This window comes from Pyxicephalus adspersus, chromosome 3 (genome assembly GCF_032062135.1).
Source record: "Pyxicephalus adspersus chromosome 3, UCB_Pads_2.0, whole genome shotgun sequence".
NCBI classification, from domain to species: domain Eukaryota; kingdom Metazoa; phylum Chordata; class Amphibia; order Anura; family Pyxicephalidae; genus Pyxicephalus; species Pyxicephalus adspersus.
In genome coordinates, this window is record NC_092860.1 from 133,317,762 (window position 1) to 133,323,761 (window position 6,000).

Consider the following 6,000-nt stretch of genomic DNA (forward strand, 5'->3'; position numbering starts at 1 on the left):
TAAAAAAAAATTATGCATCGTTACATAAATGAAAAGTTCTTGATTTTAAAGTTTGGATTGATCCAAGGAAAAATCAATAGCAATAAATGTGTCTGGTTGCAGCTACTAAGGTATGACTACCAACATGCTTTCATCTCTTACCTTTGGAATTTTAATTCTTCCCTGTTCTCCAGATTTACTGTTAGTCTCAGCTGACAGAAGTAGCAGCAGATTCATAATAAAACTTTTTCCAACAGCTTTAATGGGGAGATCATAAGAAAAATATTAGCCAACAAAAACTGCACATATTGAAACAGAAATATGTGACTTAGTACTATGAAAAGAAAGAAATGCAGAGAGTGACATGGCAAGATCTAGTAAATTTAGAGTTTGCACAATTCTTGCTAAAAAGATACTTTCCGTACTGTGCTACAACATCTACTATCAAGATTTAAAGTGTTTATCATTTTTTTTTAAACCTATAACCTAAAAGGAAGTGAGGAGTAGCCTCTGTAAATGTTACATAGACAACAACAAAAACAGAGACCCTAACCCAGAGGTCCCAACCCCTGGTCTGCTAGTGGGCTGCAGCCGTCTGACAGGTGGGCCGTGAGAGCCTGGAGACCAGCGCTGGTCTGCGGCTCTTGCTGGTCCACCCTCCAGCTGGGTCAGGAGAAGGACCCTACTTGGGGGGGGCACACCAGCCAGAGTTCGATGGGAGAGTGGGCGGGTTCTGGCACTATGACATCACTCAGGGGGAAGTTTCGTGCCCTTTGAGTGACACAGGAGACTGTATATTCAGTGGTCCACGTGCTGCAAAAGGTTAGGGACCATTGCTCTAACTTATCTGTACTAGCATGTCCAAGGATACATTTCTTGAATTTTGTATATTTAATTGTTAGGTGAGATGGCTTACACTTACCAACTTTGTTTTCTTTATCGCAATATGTTTTTGATATTATAGATAATAACAAAATAAAATACAAACCATTATGTGACAATAGAGCAATCTGAGTTCTTCTTTCTTTCAACTCCATAAGCAAAGTTTTAATGTCCTCTGGGTAAGCAGGAATTGGTTCTTTTGAATGCTGGTATTGACATAAATAGTTTTGAAACTTGAAATCCAGCTCATGAATCTTATAGTCAATTTCTGTAAAACAATGTTTATATAGCCAGTAATTACAGGTCAATCTTGGACAAAATGAGATGACATTAATAAATTGGCTTGTTACATACAGAGTACCTAAATAATTTTGGTCTTCTTCCTTTGAATTGCATTCAAAACATCTAAAACATGACGTGTATTCATTATCCTAACCTCTTTTTGTATTGGGTTGAATGAGGAAGTTTGTGTTTTTATGGTTATGGTGTCACCACCAGAGAAAATGTTTGGTTTTATTTATTTATGGTTGTCACTAGGGGTCAGGAGAGGTTATATTGGGCTAATTTCAACATTTTGTTGATTTAGATGATATTGATGGTAATGTCCCCAAAATTGCTAAGGTTAGGGGGAGCAATCACAGGGAACATATCATTTGTGATCTTTTTAAGAAAGTAGTTTTTTTCCTAAGTTAAAGTATGGTTGGGAATACTTATTTTAAGTCTATCTGCCACATTTGCAAGTTAATTTGCAAATTCACCAGCAGAGAATGTTTTGTAAAAATTGCATTCACTAATTGGGCCTGATTTATTAAGGCTCCCCAAGACAGGAGAGGAAACACTTTCATCAGTGAAGCTGGGTGATCCAGCATACCAGGAATGGATCTGGTTTAGGATTGAAAACATTTTCTACCAATCAGCAAATTACAAATTTTAACACCCCTAGCGTTCTAATTCTGTCCAAATTTCCATGCAAAAAGTGTTACAATTTTTTTGCATGGAAATTTATTTTACATTGTAGGATATAATTTTTAGCCATAACTCCCCAATATATGTCCAACCGTAATACATTTAACTATTTAATAATATACTTAAAAAAAACTGTTAAAAAAAACGTTAAATGTAATATATGAGTACAGAAGCATATATAATATATATAATATAATTATATATATATTATATGAAGATTTATTTGTATTGCACGCAATACAGCACTTTTGTATTGAATCCAATACTAAATTATTTGATTTGCCTGCCACTCTGCCCACACTGACGTCAGGGGAAACCTTGTAGATCTCGGCTCTTTCCCAGGTATGTGGTAGGTACGTGGTTCCCAGGTACGTGGGTTTTTTTAGCTTTAAGCGACCTCGAGTGTGACTCGGGATTACCGCTTTTGGTATCCAAAATCCACCCCGAGTCACACTCAGGATTACTGCTAGGGGGGTTAAGAAATCCATTTCAGATTTGCTGGATTACCCAGCTTCACTGATAAAAGTGTATTTTCTTCAGTCTTGGAGAGCTTTAATAAATCAGGCCCATTGACTCCTTAGTCAATGAGCACAAAGTAACCGCCATTTACCAAACAGTTACAGAGCACTTTATTGTGTCATAAAACACAATTGTTAAACACTGTGACACTGTAAAGAGAATTTTATGTTTTACTTACAACTCTTTTACTATTCTCTACAAATCTTACTGATAAAAGAATGTGCAACTAAAATAGAGTTTTTTTCTACTGGTAGTCACATCTGCTCAAGCTGATTATGTAGTGATACTATGTAATTACCTGTAATTAGTGGCTGGGAAAGTGTTGATTGTTCCATCACTTGATCAACAATGATGTTGTTGATGTTGAAATTCTGCAGCCTTAGTTTCACAGAATCCTTATACTTGATAAAAGTGTCTTCTTTCCACACTTCTGTAGGGGATTTATATTCAATAAAAATATTGCCATCCGTTGTGCTGTTTTCTGTTCCTCCTGGGCACCATGTAATGTTGATAAACTGTAGGCCTACTGCTTTCCCAGCATCACATAATATATTTTTCAGAGACTGTTGCTGAAGTCTGTAGAAGACACGCACTGATTCCACAGCTCTTATAAATGGACAGATTAAATTCTGTGGTGTGCGTTTGAAGGAATCACACAACCGAATGGTGATGAAAGTCATACTTCTATCATACTTTAATTTTTTTGAGACAGAAGCCATTTTTTTTTCTCTTGAAAAGTAAATGTTTAATGTTTCTTGTGCAATATTAAAACCAGAAATCTTGCAGTTTTACTGTTAATTAATGGTATACCATAATCTAAATGATTTAGAATGATTGACCTTGTTTATAACAGTTTAAAAAATAACCTTAGATTAGTGCCCATAGCTTTATTCCTGCAAAAGAAGAAATGGAACTTGTCATAAAAATTTTCCAGAACATGTTGTCACATAACTGCACCTAAAATTAGAAGTCAATAGATGTTTAACTTGATTTATTTGTGTAACTGAATCTGCCTTTAGCAAAGTAATTTATGTTGCTTTTAAAAATAAATAATCTAGATAATTGCCCATTCTGATACCTGTCTACCAGAAAGCTCCTGCAATGGGGATGTGAGGATCAGATCCAGACCACAGAGCACTGGACAAGGGTGGCCCCATCTGGTAAATCAGATATTTTGTAGATTATGTGTATGGGCATGTGCATTGTTTACTTGGGAAAGATATAAAGTAATGGCAGCAGGATGCCCTGTAGATTCTATGATGCTCATGATATTCATGTTGATGTTGCTTGGACCATCAACCTTAAATTTGTGTACACTTTCATGTCAGCAGTGGCTTAGGCAGTAATAAATTGTTCAAGAATATTTTCATTTTTCACAGGGTGTGTCAACAAATTAAGACACATAGTTACCTTAAAAAGACACAAGTTCATCAAGTTAAACCACTAGGGAAATAAACATACTGAAAACCTGCGGGTTCCAGATATAATCATATATGTACAGTTGATCCAGTGGAAAAAGTCTTATAATGCATGGTTCAATTTAGTACAATGAGAAAAAAATTGCCTCCTGATCCAGTAAGGCAATCAGATGTTCCCTGGATCAACAGTCTCTGGTGTCATTCCTTTTAAATTTTAATATTCTGTTATATTCTGTGTCGGAAAAGCATTTTTCCTAAAACAATCTATAGAACATGCTAAAACTACTTCCTGAGGGAGACTATTCCAAACATGGAACTTCTTTTCCTCCAGACACAAAGTGCCTGATTCATTAAAGCTTTCCAAGACTGGAGAGGATACACTTTTTTTTATTGAACCTGGGTGGTACAGAAAACCTGGAATGGATCTGGACCAGGATTGAAAACATTTGCTAACAAATAGCAAATTATTTTAGGAAAACCATTTCAGGTTTGCTGGATCACCCAGCTTCATTGATGAAAGTGTATCTTCTCCCGCCTTGGAGGGCTTTAATAAGTCAGGCCCATATAAAGAGTCATACTTTTATCTCCTAACTTCATGTTTATATACATACCTACGGAGTTAGAACATCCACAACTGTGGGTGTACTTCTTTTTGAGATATCCCACACAGCGGTCTGCACTTGCCTTACAAGCTACAGTGCTAATACGCAACAATCTGTGAGTAGAATAGATGAAGAAAATCGATAAAAGCTACATTTACATTCATGTACCATGTGTCTTTCTATTGCTTTGGATCTCTAAGATAAAATATGGGGTAAGGAAAGTTAGGGTTGAGTAAACAGACTTGTAATATAAATAGACGTGGTGGGATTATTGACCTATTTGACAAGCATAACTTGAAGTGACTCCTCACCCTCCTTCCCTATTGTTATATTTCACCCCCAACCATTTTTTCTTTGTTTACAGGTTATATACATTTTTGTAATTCGTTGGCTAACATTATTTACATTTGAAGTCCTATGAGAATGTGGACATGACAAAGGCCTGTCTAGTGCTTATGGTGAAGTTTTTTGACATGTTTATGAAGTGATATATGGGGTGCTCACAGTACTGCTTATTTGTTTAAGGTATGGGTATTTGTTTAAGAAAATGTTTGGTAAGATAATATGCTCATTTAAATCAATAAAACTGTAGCTCTCTGCTAAAAATATTTTTATTGCCTTGTTTGTTTTTAAGGGGAGGGGGGGCAGAGACATGTTGGAAGGTTGGGAAGAATATTTAAAGTGTACCTAAACTCAGTACTGCTTATTTGTTTAAGTTATGGGTATTTGTTTAAGAAAATGTTTGGTAAGATAATATGCTTATTTAAATCAATAAAACTGTAGCTCTCTGCTAAAAATATTTTTATTGCCTCGTTTTTTTTTAAGGGGAGGGGGGCAGAGACATGTTGGAAGGTTGGGAAGAATATTTAAATCGTACCTAAACTCAGAAATTTTGCTTTACATAAATGGGTAGACAACCATTTTTTAAGTGAAAATTCTGGTTTTGTTTTAAGTGCAACACCTTATAAAAAAAAAAGCAGTACCGCCCCCTAATTCTCCACCGCCTAGGCGATCGAGAATGAATGGGAGAGCAAAGCCTGCCAGGATACCTACATCAGGCATCCTGGGAGGCTCTTGGGTGCTCCTTCTGCGCAAGCCTGAGCATCTCAGACATGCGCATAAGGAGCCTTTTTGTGGGGAAAACAAATTTGCCGATCTGATGCATGTGCATTGAGATCGGAAATTTTTTTTTTCATCCTACGTCACCTGATCTTGCACCTGGGTCCGGTGACATAGGATGAAGAACCCGAAAGAAGAGGCGAAAATAGTAGCGCCTGAAGTGCACTCACGGACAGTTGCCAGGATGACACGGGACAGGATGCAGAAGACCTCTGGATGGATCAGACTGCCCTGTGCGATTGATGGTAAGTAGGTTTTATTTGTTTAGGGTCTTTTGGGTTTAATTTCTTCTTTAAAGTTGAACTAAACTCAAAATAAAAAAAAAACACACTTACCTTTAATCCCTCAGATACGTCGATCCATCGGGACGTTTCTTTGTTGGGGTCCTGCATCGTCCTGGAATCCTTCCTTTGCACCACCATCTTCTTTACTCACTTCCAGGTTCTTCATCGTACATCACCCGTTCTCGCACTGCTCAGGAGCAGGATTGCGTGATGTAGATGGGAAAACAAACT

General features: G+C 36.9%; 1 protein-coding gene and 1 long non-coding RNA gene across 3 annotated transcripts in view; one reads left to right on the forward strand and one right to left on the reverse strand.

Annotated features, from left to right (window-relative positions):
* Positions 1-142: 142 nt before the first annotated feature.
* The window catches only part of LOC140327168 (uncharacterized), a 6,866-nt gene continuing 1,008 nt past the window's right edge, over positions 143-6,000 (reverse strand). The window contains exons 1-4 of one of the 2 annotated variants that reach the window (XR_011919994.1): positions 4,376-4,555; positions 2,645-3,239; positions 968-1,129; positions 143-236 (exon numbers count right to left, since the gene is read on the reverse strand). This is a non-coding gene — a long non-coding RNA (uncharacterized lncRNA). Of the gene's footprint in view, positions 237-967; positions 1,130-2,644; positions 3,240-4,375; positions 4,556-6,000 lie in introns of those variants that run through there. The other variant, XR_011919993.1, reaches the window with a different exon arrangement.
* Positions 4,497-6,000, forward strand: part of LOC140327167 (uncharacterized) — a gene marked incomplete in the record, with an annotated part of 73,397 nt that continues 71,893 nt past the window's right edge. Inside the window, 1 exon segment of the mRNA XM_072406407.1 lies at positions 4,497-4,561.